Source organism: Protopterus annectens, chromosome 12.part0, assembly GCF_019279795.1.
Source record: "Protopterus annectens isolate FY-2018-M chromosome 12.part0, PAN1.0, whole genome shotgun sequence".
Taxonomy (NCBI): domain Eukaryota; kingdom Metazoa; phylum Chordata; order Ceratodontiformes; family Protopteridae; genus Protopterus; species Protopterus annectens.
The window spans coordinates 1,133,879,578-1,133,896,690 of NC_056746.1; the positions used below are offsets into that span (position 1 = coordinate 1,133,879,578).

Consider the following 17,113-nt stretch of genomic DNA (forward strand, 5'->3'; position numbering starts at 1 on the left):
CCAGCTCCCTCGGATCCGAGGCTCGCCTCGGCTCCGAGAGGTCGGGTCCGAAGTACCCGAAGCACTCAAGGGATGGGACGGATCCGAGGTGCGCCGACCTATCGGATCCGACCCACCCCCGGATCCAAATCTGCACGGCGCCGATAGCTCCGAACCCGTGGTATGGGTCGGAGAAGGAGCTAAGGGGGCGAAAAAAGGGGTCGAAGCCCCTCCCGGTTGGGGGGGGGCTAGGAGCACTCCCATTTGCATTTGGGCCTGGATGAATTTCCTCATCATCCGGTCCATATCAGCTTCGCTCATAGAAAAGGTCGATCTAGAGGAGGCCACCGAAGCGGACCTAGAGAGCCGTCTCGGTGACCTCCTGGAAGGGCTAGCCTCCTCCTCCTCGGGTCCAGGAGAGAACCGAGGGGAGTGGAGCCGAGGAGGAGGAAAGCTAGAAGGCACAGGAGAAGCCCGCTTAGATGGAGGAGCCGAACTGGAAGCTTGGCCTCCTCTTGTGGTGCTTCTCCTGTGCCTCTCCTTCTGTCTCTCCCTAGAAGAATCCTTCCTCCGGCAACTTTAAGGGAGGTTGAGTCCCAGCCGGAGGGGGAGAACTCACAGCAACAGGTTGCTGACTGGAGGGGGCAGAGGCCGAAGCAGTATCTGGGGGTAAAAGACCCGCCAGCACCAACTTCGACCTCCGTTCCCTTAAAGCCCGGGGGTTGAACCCTGCACAAATGGTACAACCAGAAGACAGGTGTTCAACCCCCAAGCATTTAACGCACCGAGTGTGGCCATCTGCTGGGGACAGCTTATGGCCACACTCGGTACATTTCGAAAAAACAGCCTTAGGGGCTTCAGACATTACACCTAAGGCCTAAACACACACACACACAAACAAACTACGAAAACCCGAGAAAAATTAACTAAAGAGGGAGGAAAGCCTTAACCACACACGACTCTTAACTATATTAATAACAAAAATAGAGAATTTGAAAAATTTTCCTGTCAGAAAACTACACTTATCTCAAACCACGCCAGGAGCTCTAGAATTCCGTTGCTTCTTGAAAAGCGGCAAACGAAATCTGGGGTCAGTCAGGGCTTGGCAAGGGGTTATGGGTAAGAGGGAGGAGCTAGGAGCTCGGAGCCTAAGCTTTTGAATTGCCGGCTCGGATCCGAGATCGGATCCGATACCCACAGGTTGCAGACGAATGAAGTCTGCCTACTTCAGATTTATATTTTGCAATATACAAAACTTGAAATGATGTCCATGATGCGTTTCAATGTGCCTGTAAAGGGCATTAGTGCTTTTCCTTAGCCTTATATCTGAGAGGTGCTCATTAATCCTCTCTTTAAAGGCTCTACTAGTTTTTCCGACATAAAACGCCGGACACTGTACACACTGTGCCATGTACACCACATTTTTTGTATGACAGTCAAAATGCCCATATAATCTAATAGGCACACCTACCACTTAAAAATTGGAACCTGTTACTAAGATGTGATGACACACACTACATCTCCCACATTTAAAATTCCCGACGGGCCTACCAGTCACAATGGAAACATTATCACCCTTCTCCAATAGCTGTTTCAACGACCTAGCCTTCCTAAAAACACATTTGGGATAAGTACCAAGCTTGTCCCATACCAAACAATCTAACCTGAGAAACCTCCAATTGTTGTATATAATGTCCCTAATATTGGGAGCATCATAAGAATAAGTGGTGATAAAATAAAGGTTGTGTTCGGAAAAATGACTACTGGTGTTATCGGTCACAGGTAGAGTATGGCCATCATTATCCACATTAACAATTTGATTAATTGTGTCCTGGTCCACTCTTGTAAGTTCTGTACTTGTTCTACCTCTAATTAATGACCAATACACCCCTTCGTCCCTCTTCCGTTTAACTTCCTCCAATACAGCTAGACACATACCTTCAGGATATCCTCTCCTAAGGAACATGCTCATTATAAACTTCACTTCCTTCAAAAAATCTAAGTTATCACTAACCATCCTGGCAGCCCTGACCATCTGACCTTTAATAATTGCTCTTTTCTGGTGGTCAGGGTGCCAACTAGAATAACAGAGGTAAGAATTTGAGAAAGTGGCTTTTCTACAGATGTTAGTGGACAAAGAATAATTTAAAGGGTCTATTTTTAACTTTACATCTAAATAAGAAATCTCCTGTTTACTTGTAGAGTGAGTGAACTTCAAAAAATGCACCATACTATTAATGTATTCCATGAAGGCATTCAAATCATCTTCACTACCTTCCCATACTATAAAAAAATCGTCTAAATATCGGGTGTAGTGTCTAATTCTAGATCTAAAGCCACTGTGTAAAACATATTCCTGTTCCCAGTAGGACATAACATAATTCGCATAGATGGGGGCACAAGCTGCCCCCATAGCTACACCCGTGATTTGCTTAAAGTAATAACCTTCAAAGAAAATATAATTATTGGACAATACCATTTCCATCAAAGTGATGAATACATTTATACGGTCCTGATCGTACAACCCAGTCTTAAAAAGCTGTTGTTCCAACCATTCCAACCCTATGTCATTGGGTATTGCAGAAAAGGCACAAAGGTAAACCCCTTTGATAGTAATTCCACATGTGTATTAATAACCCTACTGGAAAATTTGTATACTCTGTAATCCCCATGTGTATTACATACTACCAGAGGGTTACTAAGATGTTCGCCATTACATATCCCTACTTGATTGTCAATGATGGAAACCAACTGTTCAATACTAACACTAATGTCCCCATCACTATTGTCAATCAAAACATCATGAATCTGTCCAGAAGTTACATGTTCATTGTTGTCATTCACTAGTCAGGGGTAATTTATCTGACATTCTTATTGATCTGAAACTATTGACAAGGAAAATGAACCTAAAGTTAATGTTTCAAGACGAATTTCAAGGACGGAGTGAAATTTAAAAAAAACCTAGTAAGTTTATACCACCTTCAAACACTATAGTTGGTTTATTTGAAAAAATCTGCGAGTTGGAAATAAGAGACTACCTTAACAAAAGTAAGTCTTTGAATGGTTTTCATGCGTTTAACAGTCAAAACAACCTATCTAGGGATGAACGGAGCTTGTTGGATGATTTGGTTAGGGACAGGTCTATTAGATTCATGAAGCCCGATAAGGGCAGTGGCTTAGTGGTCATCGATAGAAATGATTACATTAATCACATGTTAATAATGTTAAGTGGGGAGACCTATGAGGAAAGCAGTTTAAACCAACTTAACATTGCAAACGCTAGGGTGGATATGTTAATTGAGGATTTATTGATGCAAGGACAAATTGCTGAATCAGAGTATTTTTTTATGATTAATGAATTTCCTGTGGTGAGTGGCATCTTTGGGATTCCTAAGATACATAAGGGACTGGTTAATGTCAAGTTCAGGCCTATAGTTGATGGTAAACGTAGTAAAACTTGTTTCATTAGTAAATTTTTGGATTATAACTTGCAAAAAGGCATCAAGTTATTTGATTATATTACGAAGGACTCTTGGCAGTTTTTGGAGAATCTACGCATTGTGGAAGTTAATGAAAATACCATTTTAGTCACTACTGACGTTGTGAATCTTTTTTCTTTAATACCCAATGACAGGGTTGGAATGGTTGGAACAACAGCCTTTTAAGACTGGGTTGTACGATCAGGACCGTACAAATGTATTTATCACTTTGATGGAAATGGTATTGTCCAATAATTATATTTTCTTTGAAGGTTATTACTTTAAGCAAATCACGGGTGTAGCTATGGGGGCAGCTTTGTGCCCCCATCTATGCGAATTATGTTATGCCCTACTGGGAACAGGAATATGTTTTACACAGTGGCTTTAGATCTAAAATTAGACACTACACCCGATATTTAGATAATTTTTTTATAGTATGGGAAGGTAGTGAAGATGATTTGAATGCCTTCATGGAATACATTAATAGTACGGTGCATTTTTTGAAGTTCACTCACTCTAAGTAAACAGGAGATTTCTTATTTAGATGTAAAGTTAAAAATAGACCCTTTAAATTATTCTTTGTCCACTAACATCTATAGAAAAGCCACTTTCTCAAATTCTTACCTCTGTTATTCTAGTTGGCACCCTGACCACCAGAAAAAAGCAATTATTAAAGGTCAGATGGTCAGGGCTGCCAGGATGGTTAGTGATAACTTAGATTTTTTGAAGGAAGTGAAGTTTATAATGAGCATGTTCCTTAGGAGAGGATATCCTGAAGGTATGTGTCTAGCTGTATTGGAGGAAGTTAAACGGAAGAGGGACGAAGGGGTGTATTGGCCATTAATTAGAGGTAGAACAAGTACAGAACTTACAAGAGTGGACCAGGACACAATTAATCAAATTGTTAATGTGGATAATGATGGCCATACTCTACCTGTGACCGATAACACCAGTAGTCATTTTTCCGAACACAACCTTTATTTTATCACCACTTATTCTTATGATGCTCCCAATATTAGGGACATTATATACAATTGGAGGTTTCTCAGGATAGATTGTTTGGTATGGGACAAGCTTGGTACTTATCCCAAATGTGTTTTTAGGAAGGCTAGGTCATTGAAACAACTATTAGAGAAGGGTGATAATGTTTCCATTGTGACTGGTAGGCCCGTCGGGAATTTTAAATGTGGGAGATGTAGTGTGTGTCATCACATCTTAGTAACAGGTTCCAATTTACAAGTGGTAGGTGTGCCTATTAGATTATATGGGCATTTTGACTGTCATACAAAAATGTGGTGTACATGGCACAGTGTGTACAGTGTCCGGCGTTTTATGTCGGAAAATCTAGTAGAGCCTTTAAAGAGAGGATTAATGAGCACCTCTCAGATATAAGGCTAAGGAAAAGCACTAATGCCTTTTACAGGCACATTGAAACGCATGATGGACATCATTTCAAGTTTTGTATATTGCAAAATATAATTAAGGATGTACAGGGTAGGATTTTAGATTTGCATTTAGATATTAGTGAAGTAAGGTGGCAACTTAGGTTGAATGCAACTGTCTTTCCTGGTATTAATGATCATATTAGTATAGTCCCAATTTTAAAACTGAAACACATTCTTGGGTGACTAGTTGATAATTTCACTTGTCATGTATAATTGTGATGCTAGGTGTTCATTTTCATTATAACATTTTATTTGATTTTGTGACACCGTATTTATGAATTTTTTACTATCACTAATGCAGTATGTTCACCATATTATAAGTGATTTGTTTGTGTGGGTGTGTGCTCAGGTTGCTTTAAGCATGGTGAAATGTTTTTTGCCTTTTAAGTTTTTAATTGACTAACTGATCAATGATGTCATCTTATCTTGTATAAATGCTGGTGGGTAACCACTTTTTAACATTCTGTTATGAAGAAGTCTAAATAAAGACGAAACCTAGGTCAAATTCGTTTTGTGGTGGTTTCAGTCCTCCAGTACCCATTGTCTTGTACAGGATTTGCCTACCACAAACACACTTTCCCTTAGTAGAAGACATGTATGTTTGAAAAAACAGCAAAGAAACAAAGAAAATTCCCACAAGGGCACTTATCTCTGTGCATACAGCTGGGAAACTATCATCAAAATCGCTTTGCCGATGTCGAGCAAATGCCAGATTGCAGAACTGGCGATCAGACATCTGAATCTCACTGCGGCAGAAAAGTTCTGAGCTGGGTATGTGCAGACATCACAGATATAGCCAATGTCAGTTTATGGCCCCTGCATGCAACGTTGCATGTACCCCGGATGTCCGGTGCTGCAGGCAGCAACTCCCTAAGGTTTTGAATACTGGAACATGACAACAGCAGGACATCGTCAGATTCTTGAAAAATATTACCAGGCCTACTAAAGTAGACCATGAATGTGGGTCAGTATCTGAAGCTAGAGACAAATACAAATGCTTCTTTAGCTATGTTAGTAAACTAAGAAACAACATCCAGTAATTTGAACTTACTCATAATGGCACCACCTACTCTGATCTAGCAGGCATTGCCAATATACTAACAAACAAATTCAGTGCAAATTTTACCCTAAAGAAGATTATCCAAGAAGTTTCTCAGACTCCCTCCCCCATCATCACTAAAGAACATGTATTGATGGTGCTCTCCAAGACTAAAAATACTGAATGGGACCTGACAATATACCTGGCTGTTTACAGTAGTAAACAAGCCCTGGCAGAGATGCTTCTTAATTTTTTTAACCTGAGTTTAGCAACTGACTTTGTCCCTGCCATTTGACACACAATAATAATGACACTCCACAAGGGTGGCCCCACCACTGATCCCAAGAATTATAGGCCCATCAGCCTGGCAATTCTTATTTGCAAAGCCATGGAATATATTATGCCTGCTCTGATAAAGTGATGTCAAAAATCTCATCAAGCTAGACCCACAGCAGTCTGGCTTTATCAAGGTAGATCCAGTCTAATGAATCTGGTTTAATTCTTTCAAAGGGTAACACAGGCTGCTGACAGCAGGCATGCTGTCCACACTGTATACCTTGACCTGGCCAAGGTGTTTGACACCATCACCCATGCTAGCATAGTTGCTAAGCTTAATGTATTACAAACAGATCTCTATGTAGTAAGATGGCTAGGAAATTAGCTAACAGAAAGAACCTGTACAGCGCAGTTAGCAGATGCCTTATCAGAGTCTGAAGGTGACTGGTGGTATCCCAAAGGGCTCAGTGTTAGGAACTCTTTTGTTCAGCATTTATTTTTCTAATATCCAGGTAAATAACCAAAACCTCTGGTTAACAAAGTTTGCAGAATATAAACTGGGAGTCACTGTCAAGTCTTCTTCTGATGTCAAAGCCCTTCAGCAAAAACTTGCACTTGTAAACAACTGCTAAAAAGTGCAACACTGTCACATTTGCTGTACAGTCCCTCCCGCCACCATACAACACAGACAATACTCCATACCAAAATGACAATGTCATTAAAGACCTTTGAACTTGGGTTGATAACTCACTCTCCACTGATCATCATGTAACAGTAGTCAAAGTCCTTCCACTTAGCACAGCTAAATGCCAAAGGAATACCATTCAGACTTAAAAAGGTCATTATCCCATTATACTCACCACTGATTAGGCTAATTACTGACCGTAACACCCCCTTTTGAGATGTACCTCTCTAGGGATATCAAACAACCTGAAAGACCCCAGAGTTTCCTAAATAAGATGATCAGTGGCTTAAAAACCCTGAACTACCATAAAGGACTGGAAGCACTTCTCTCTCTTCAGTATAGGTTCATAGGTAGATACTGGGCTATCTGCCCGAAGGCATGTATTAGCCCAGCCACATTGTGCGGTATTCATCGCCACTTTGGTTAGTTCCCTAGGCCCTTGATCTAGCAGCTAGTACCCTTGGCCCCTAATCTAGTAGAGCTGTTGGTATGATCCCTGGTGTGAACTTTCGGTTACCCATCCACTTGTCAAGGTGGTTCTTGAAGAGTGATAGTGAGGGGCTCTGTCTTATGTAGATCGGGACCTTGTTCCATAGCAAGGGAAGTCTTTGCGAAGGGAATCTATCCCTCCAGCATGTTCTATTAATTGTTGTGCTGAGGTTTATATCCCTAGAGCGTGTAGCTCGAGTGGATTTGGTTTTGCTAAGATGGAGCATGTTCAACAGTTCTGGGTTGGACATGGCTCTGTATGTTAGACAGAGATAGCCTCTGAGAAGGCAGTATGCAACAGAGAAAAGCCTTAGTTTTTTCAATCGTGCTGCATAGGGCAACTGTTTGAGGCCAGTAATCCTCTTAGTGAGGTATCTCTGTGGTCTCTCCAGTTGCTGGAGATGCCTAGCCAGGTACATTCCAATTGGTGCATTGTACTCTATAATGGGTCTGATGAGGGAAAAGTAGAGGGGCACCACTACATCCTTAGATCTTGATGCAAACCCTTTCGTGATCAGATGGGTCACATAGAAGGGTTTTCTAACCACCTTGCCAACAAGGTTATCAAAGGAAAGCGGACCATCTACTTGGGTCCCTAGATCCCTTATTACTACTTCAGATTTCAGGGGGTTACCTCCTATGTGGTAGTTCGCGGGTACTCTTTTTTTCCAAAGGGGATTACTATGCATTTTTTAGCATTTAGCTTGAGACCATGGCTTTGACACCATGCATCAGTCTCGTTAAGGCCCTTCTGGAGGATATCCATGTCGGCCAGAGACTCTATTATAGCACCCAGTTTGCAGTCGTCCGCAAACTTGGTCAGCCACAGACCTTCAGTGCTTGCCTGTACTTCTGAGAAGTATATGCCAAACAGGAGGGGCCCCAGGACAGAGCCCTGAGGCACACCGCTCGTTACTGGTGTGGATTCAGACATAGATCCCGCTACTCTTACTTTGTGGGATCTGTCTGAGAGCCAGTTTGCGATCCATCTTGTGACGTAAGGGTTTACGCCCAGGTTGGTGAGTTTATCAATAATACCCGAATGGGGAATGGTGTCAAATGCTTTAGCAAGGTCAAGATAAGCCGTGTGTACCTCCATTCCCTTATCTATAGCCTGAGTAACTGTCTCAAAGAAGTCCACCAGGTTCAGGAGGCATGATCTGCCCTTGACGAAGCCGAACTGTGTGGGGTCAAGTGCTTGGAGGTTCCCAGTCTTTCCATTTATGAGTTCCATAATGATTTGCTGGTGTGGATTCAGACATAGATCCCGCTACTCTTACTTTGTGGGATCTGTCTGAGAGCCAATTTGCGATCCATCTTGTGACGTAAGGGTTTACGCCCAGGTTGGTGAGTTTATCAATAATACCCGAATGGGGAATGGTGTCAAATGCTTTAGCAAGGTCAAGATAAGCCGTGTGTACCTCCATTCCCTTATCTATAGCCTGAGTAACTGTCTCAAAGAAGTCCACCAGGTTCAGGAGGCATGATCTGCCCTTGACGAAGCCGAACTGTGTGGGGTCAAGTGCTTGGAGGTTCCCAGTCTTTCCATTTATGAGTTCCATAATGATTTGCTCCACTGCCTTACAGATCAGACTGGTCAGGCTTATTGGTTGGTAGTTCCCAGGGTCAGTTGTGGGCCCACCCTTGTGCAACGGAACCACCGTTGCTGTGCGCCATTCTATGGGCACATATCCTGTCGAGAGTTATCCTACAGACTTCTGAGAAAGATCTATGACTAGCTTTCCACACCATTAGGGACCCAGTGGTCTGGGATCTCTTCTACCTCTACAAATCAAATAATCCAACAAATACCAGAATTCCATATCTAAATTTTCATCAGCAAATGAATAAAACAATGGTGAAACAGGTTCATTACAAAGTGCCTTCCCCTGTGGAATAGATTCCCTTAGCAAATCAAGCAGTGCAACATATTATCTTCCTTCAAACTGGAATTGGATGGGTATTCACAAATTTACTTCTGACTTAACTGGCCTAGCCTTCCTACAGTCTATTGGTAAATACTGAATAAGGTGTAAATGACTGCAAGACTCAGCTGCATTGCATTTCCAATGATTTGCTCTCTAATGGTTCCAGAGCCAGATGCCTCACATGTATCATGCTTATGATATGTCACTCCAGCAGACCACATAGGTCTATTCACGATGTCGAAAGATGAAATCACTGAATATGTCTTTATTGACACATAAACATCAAAGTCTGCAATTTCCGAATGGCCACGTCAGCAAATTTGTTTCCCAGGGGGAAAAATATCGCTTGGCTGAAGACATGAAAACCAAACTTTCAAACTCTACATAATGGGGAGCTGTGCACCCCACACCCCCCTAACTAAATATATTAACTCCGAGATCACACTACAGTGGAAAAAAAGGCAAATCCTCGATGACAGCCAAGTAATTTTTTTCCCCCTGGGAAAAAACTCGCTGACGTGGTCGTTTGGCAATAACAGACTTCGATTTTAATGTGTCAAATAAAGACGTATTCTGTGACTATGTCTTTCGACACCGTGATATAGACTGACCACACAATGTTTCTCTCCAGGGAAGGAATGTTGTATCCATACTTCAAAGATATTCACTACTAATAAAATCCTTGAGAATTACTAACCATATAACAAGACTAAATTGAATCAATTAAGTACTAAATCAGAACAAACACTGTCCAATAATCAACAGCACCTATGTTCACAAAACCAATATGATGCTCAAGAATACCATTAATGCTAGTATAAACAATAAGCAAACCAAAGTAATTAAAGTGTACTATGCACATACTAATTTGTGAAAGAAAGCAGAACAAACAAGTACAATGAAAATCTAAATGGAGGGAGGTTGGCATAATGGTTAAGGTGTTTACCTTACAGACACAATATGCAGGGTTTGATTCTCACGTGGGGTAATTGGCTAGGCTTAAAATGGCCTGCAGGGGCAGTTAAGCCTAGTACCAACCTATGAACCAAAGCTAAATCTTTTTTTTTGTTACTCTATCAAAAAAAAACAAACAAACACTAAATGCAAGCGTTTATATCACGCTATCGAAAGATGAAAATAGCGAATCCTATTTCATCGAACCTAAAATATCTAAACCACATATCATCGAACATTCAGAAAGTACAGTTGTGTACCTACCATAAATGTAGATGTTCGAGTGTAATCACTGTTGCAGTCATTACACTTGGGTTATCCTGCTGGCAGGCTACCCGCAGTCGGCCTGAATTCCAAAGTCCTGGTCCGGCGTCAGTTGCTGTCGCCTCTTCCCTGACGTCAGTGCACCAGGGGTATATAAGATGCAGCCGACACCATTTTTTTCAGTTTTTCTTGCACCAGATGTCAGGTGCCCCCCAAGAAGGTAGGCAATACCCATTACTTATAAACAAACATGCACTAAAATAAACAATACCTTCATCTACAAGAAAATACACCACATAGGTTGTATAGGATAGAGAAGTACAGATAAGTCCCAGCAAAGAAAGGGGGAAGGTGGGTGTGTATCCTGGACTGCAACAGTGAATACACACTCGAACATCTACATTTATGGTAGGTACACAACTGTACTATGTTCATCGTGTTTCACTGTTGCAGTCATTACACTTGGGTTGAATCCCAAAGCTGAGGTTGGGCGGCTGGGTCTAAATAGGATTAGGAGTGGCTATGAGGCCCTGCAGAACTGCAGTGGCAAAGTCTGCTCTGGATTTAGAGTAAAGAAGTAAGTGGTAGTGCTTGGTAAAAGTGGTAGTGCTTGGTAAAAGTGTGCACTGAACTCCAAGTTGCAACCTCCAAAATTTCCTTGGTTGGTACTCCTCTGAGAAAGGCTGCTGATGTGGCTGCTGCCCTGATAGAATGTGGCCTAATATTCTTAGGCATTGATTTGCCATGCTGTGCATAGCAGAAACGAATGCAGTGTCCTATCCATTTTGAAATAGTCTGCTTTGAAATAGCTTTTCCTTGTGATCCTGCAGCATATGCCACAAAAAGCTCCTCAGTCTTTCTGAAAGCTTTAGTTTTGTCCAAGTAGAAGCGTAGCTGCCTGTGTATGTCCAAAGAGGTCTCTCCACTTTATTCTGGGGATTTGGATAAAAAGCTGGCAAATGAATGGTTTGGTTAAGAGCCACAATACTACCTTTGGCATAAATGTTGGGTTTGTCCTTAGAGAAACCCTGTCCGGATCGAAAATGATAAAAGGTTCCACTGCCATTAATGCCTGTAACTCTGAGACTCTTCTTGCTGAAGTTATTGCTAGGAGCAAAGCAGTTTTCCATAATAAGAATTTTATCTCAGCTGTATTGGCTGGCTCAAATGGGGGCAGTCTGAGCTTTTCCAAGACAAAGTTGAGGTCCCATGTAGGTATTGGTGCTCTCCTTGGGGTCTTATGTTTTTGGCCCCTCTGAGGTACTGTCTTAGCAGTGGATGTGAAAAAACAGGAGGTTCCGTATTGTAATGAGCTGAAATGGCAGAGGCATTTATCTTAATTGATGAGGAGGATAGGCCTTTGTCCAGCATCTCAGTTAGGTATTGTAAAATCTGAGGAATATTTGTAACAAGCGGTTCAAGTCTTTGTGCCTGGTTCCAAGCACAGAATCTCTTCCATTTTTCTGCATAAGATTTTCTGGTGCTGGGCTTTCTGGCTTCCAAAATGACATCCATAACTGCTTTAGAGAGAGGTGTGTTCTGAGTGGTTATATTATTCGCCATGCAGCCAGATTTAAGGTTCTGAGTTGGCTGTGCAGGATCTGATTGTTTTGTTGGGTCAGAAGATGAGGAATTTGAGGTAAAGTCCAGGCTGGGCCTTGAGACAAGCTCTTTAGGATTGGGTGCCAGTGCTGGCGTGGCCAGTCTGGGGCAATCAGAATCATATTTGGCTTCTCTTGTCTAACCTTTAGGAGTACCTTGGGGAGGAGAGGCAGTGGAGGAAAGGCATAAACTGTCCGAGTTTTCCAGCTGAATGACAGAGCATCCACCTTCCATGCTTGAGAGTGATAAGTCCTTGTGCAGAATCTCTGTAGTTGGCAGTTGTGAGGGGAGGCAAATAGATCTATGTCTGGGCATCCCCATTTCCTCGTTACCATGCTGAAGACTTGTGGATCTAGTTTCCACTCGTGAGGGTCCATGAGGTTTCTGCTTAGTTCGTCTGCCAGAGTATTTTTCTTTCCTGGCAGGAATTGTGCCTGCAGATGTACTTGATAGGCCAATGCTGTGTTCCACAAAGTCATGGCTTGCCTGCAGAGGAGGTAGGAATGCTTACCCCCCTTGCTTGTTTATGTACCACATGACTGTAGTATTGTCTGTCTTTAGCAAAAGTTGTCCTGGATGAAGTAGATCCTTGAAGGCTGTCAGGGCATTCTGTACAGCAAGCATCTCTTTTTGATTGATATGAAGATGCATTTGGTCTGTGGGCCACGTGCCCTGAATACATTTTCCCACCATGTGTGCCCCCCAGGCATAATTCGATGCATCTGTTGTTAGTGTCTGCCTGGCTGTGGGTAAAGTGAAAGGCTGTCCCTTGTTGTGGTGACAGGCCAGTGCCCACCATCGAAACTCTTGCTGCAGGCAGGGAATGAGAGTAATTGTTGTTTCCAGGCTGTGGCAATGTTGAGTCCAAACACTTTTTAGATACCATTGTAGCTTCCTCATATGCAGTCTTGCATATGGAATTAGCAGGATGCACGATGCCATGAAGCCCAAAGCTTGCAGAATTTTTCTTGCAGGTAGGTGGGTCTTTGTTGCCATAATCTGGAAGTAATGAGTCAGTTGCCTTTGTTTGTCTGGCGTGAGATAAGCCATATGGGCAGTTGTATTTAAGCTTGCACCCACGAATATCTCTCGAGAGGGCACTAGTTTTGATTTCTTTTCGTTTACTGTGTACCCTAGGCAAATTAGTAATCTTTTTACAAAACGCCAGATGCTTTAGTAGAATGTCCTTGCTCTCTGCTTGAATAAGGCAGTCGTCCAAGTAGGGATATATCTGAATTCCTTTTTGTCTGCAAAATGCAATTACTGGTGCCAGGCATTTTGTGAAGACCCTGGGCACAGTAGATAATCCATAGGGCAGTGCAGAGAATTGGTAATGCATTGAGCCAGCCATGAATCTGAGGTATCTTCTGCAAGATTGTCTGATTGGGACATGCAGGTATGCCTCTTTGATGTCCAAAGTGACTAGCCAAGCCTTCTTTCCCAGCATGGGTAAAAGTTGCTGCAGTGTCAACATTTTGAATTTTGGAACGTCCAGGAAAGTATTTAGAGTAGACAGGTCCAGTATTGGTCTCCAGGCGTTGTCCTTTCTGGGTACCAAGAAAAGTCTAGAGTAAAATCCTTGCCCCTGCTCTTGCTGTGGTACATTTTGAATAGCCCTCATGTCCATGAGAGCAGAAATTTGTTTTTGTGCCTCTGCCCATTGATTGTGTGGCAGGTCTGTCATACCTTTTGCCCTTGGGAGGGTGTGAAAGTGGAACCTGTAACCCTGAGAAACAGTATTCAGTACCCATTTCTCCTGGGTGATCATGTGCCAATTTTGTGAGAAAAGTGCTAGTTTTCCCCCTAAGGGTGCTGCCAAAAGGTAAGTGCTTGGCATTGGTAGTGGGAAGTTATTGGGACTGTATCCTATAAGGTTGTGATTTGTCTTCTCCGCCTTTGGAGGCTGAAGCACCCCATTGTTTAGGTCTATATGAGCCTTGGGGCTGAGATCTGCCTTTTGGGAGTCTGTATCTGCCTCTTTGTGGCCTGTCAGACACTGGAACGGACCAATTTTTAAAAGGCCAATTCCTGCTAAATCTGGGTGGCTGAACCTGTAAGAAATCCTTTACTGTCTGCATTGATTTTGCTTTATCCTCCATTTCCTTTACTGTCTGCATTGATTTTGCTTTATCCTCCATTTTCTTTAACACCTCTTCTGCCTTAACACCAAACAAAGAATCATGCTGTAATGGAGCATCCAATAATTTTGCTTTAACATGATCAGGTAAAGTCTGTTCTTTTAACGAAGCATGCCTTTGAATGACAAAACCTGTAACTGCGGCTCTGCAAGAAGCCTCTAGTGAATAAAAAACACACTGCAAAGTATGCTTTCCCACTTGTTCAGCTGCATGCAATAAATCCTGCATTTCCTTGTTTTCAGGACATTCAGAGCTTGTCAGCATTTTCTGTTTTAGCAGAGACATTAGGTATTGTTGATATTTAAGCATGTGAAACTGGCAGTTTAAAGCCCTTACAGCTAAAGTAGCAGAGGTGTAAACCTTTTTCCCCCATCTGTCCAGTGCTCTAGAATCCCTGTCAGAGGGAACAGGGTTTTTTGCAGTGGAAGCCTTGACCCCTTTGGGACCTTGAGAAATAGTTTCTGGATCAGCAGCAGGGTTTTTATAAAGAAATTTATGTGAGTCTGGAACCCTGTAGTACCTATCTGGCTTAACTGGTGCAGGGGGTAAAGAATCAGGAGACAGACTGGATTCAGAAAATACATCATCAACAATATCTAGCACAGGAGGGACAGCAAGAGGTCTATGCTGAGGCAATAAAAGAAAGTCTCCGAGCCTTTTCTTGGATTCTGAATAATCCTGGCTCTCCCAATGGAAATGCTCCCTCATGGTGTGCAGGGTTTCCCCAAAAGAGTAGTCCTCAGGAGGAGAGGCTGAAGGGATAGATTCTTCAGCATCAGAGTCCTCATAGGGAGGAAGAGAACATCCCTGTTCTGAAGAGGAATGAGAAGAAATAGAAACCTGGTCAGAGGAGTCATAGTCAGTGTCTTGCCTAGGCCTTTTATCAGGAGGGGGATGGGAACCCCTGATCAAAGTAATTAGGTCCTCGGCCATTTTAAGCATCTGTTTCTTAGGCATGGATGACTGTCCAGGAGAATGCTGTACTTGTTTCTTTGTCTTTAAAGGTGTTTTAGACTTTGCTTTGGCTGCTGAAGTGGTCTTGATAGTAAGCTGTGTAGGTCTGAAAACACCCTCAGAAGCAGATGCCTGCTCAGCGGCTCCGGACCCATCTAAGGGAATAGGTTCCGTAGGCCCAATCCCTTGAGTTTCCACAGGCCTAGTTGTCTCCACGTGGGAGTCGGAGGCGGCCTGTGGCTCTGAGGTAGCGGGTGTCAGGGGCTGCAAAAGCACCTCACTGAGAACCAGCGACTGGCCTAGAAGAGGCTTCGTCGTTGGTTTGGACCTCGATTGCCTGTCCTTTTCTTTGTCCTTGCGTTTTTTTATGAACTCCGGTCGTTGGTTGTTCCGACGGCATTATATAGTTAAACCTTCGGACAAAGTAATGTAAAGCAAAATCGAACCGATGCTTAATAGTGCGTTGGTTGAATCTAGCACAAAACTGACAACTAGCAACGTCGTGGTCAGGGCCTAGGCAAGGAATACAGTAAGAATGAAAATCCTTATGAGGTATTTGCTTCCCACAAGAAATACAATTGTTAACTTTTACTGACATCTGTCTGGAGCAAGAAAAAGTTTCCCCAATGGGGTACTTAGCTTTATTGAAGACTTCGGATCTGAAATTCAATTTCGAAAATCTCAGGAGTCGGCCGACTGGCACTTGTGAACTGCTTTTGCTTCAGGCACCGCGCGGCAAGAAAGACTGAAGAAAATGCCGTCGGCTGCATCTTATATACCCCTGGCGCACTGACATCAGGGAAGAGGCGACAGCAACCGACGCCGGACCAGGACTTTGGAATTTAGGCCGACCTTGGGTAGCCTGCCAGCAGGATAACCCAAGTGTAATGACTGCAACAGTGAAACACGATGAACAGCAGCTAATTTTTTCCTTTCGCTATTCGCTATTCCCAAACACATACACACAACACAAGCACACCTAGAAAACATCAATCCACACACATACACTTATAATCCTACAACTAACCCTACACTAAACTGCACATACACTACTATCTATCCACTTACCTTAACCCAAACCCTACCCCCCCCAAGGTCTGTCACTATCACACACTCACCTAACCCTAACGCACTTAAACCGCCCCAACCCTAATTCACCTAACCTGCGCCCTAATCCTAACTCACCTAACCCGTGCCCTAATCCTAACCACCACACAATTGCACACTTACCTGAACCAGACCCGTAAATTTCCACCACTGTGCTAAAAATAGCGAAGCCACAGAACCGGCCAACCAAATTCTTTCCCTAGGAAAGAATTCGGTGTTCTGCAGCTTTGCTATTTTTAGCGTTCGCTCAAAATGAGTCGATATTAGAACATTCAAAGTTTTAAAACTTCGATGTTCTGATATAGACCAAATGCAACACACAAGGTACAGGAAGGGAGAAACTAAGGCTCAATAACAGAACTACAAATGTATGAATCTGACTGGGAGCAGTTGGTAGAAACAGGCAAACAAATGGCACAAGAAAGGTCAGCAAAAGTTCAACAGCTGAGGGAAACGTGAAATAAAGGGGCTTTTTCTCAAGATGCAAACAAACTACTGGAAAGGAAGTCACATTACACAGCATTACAAGTAAAGGGAAGGTGTCTGAAATTGGGAAAACGTTATAGACAAAAAGACCCGACTAAAAAATAGCCATCTCAGCCCTCCTATTTGAAGGATGAGGACTTGATCATTTTAGATTCATTCTTCTATGAATATGATCAGCAACTTTGCTTAAGGTAGTATTAACACTGCAACCAAGACCAAATCCACAGACACTGTCAGACAGAATTCCCTGCTGCTTCACACAGGAAAAGTGCAGGCATAATCTCCAAG

General features: G+C 42.8%; 1 protein-coding gene across 7 annotated transcripts in view; it reads right to left on the minus strand.

The window, feature by feature from the left end:
* The window catches only part of LOC122817027 (copine-3-like), a 2,295,182-nt gene that overhangs the window by 479,119 nt on the left and 1,798,950 nt on the right, over positions 1-17,113 (minus strand). The gene's annotated exons all lie outside the window — the stretch shown is intronic.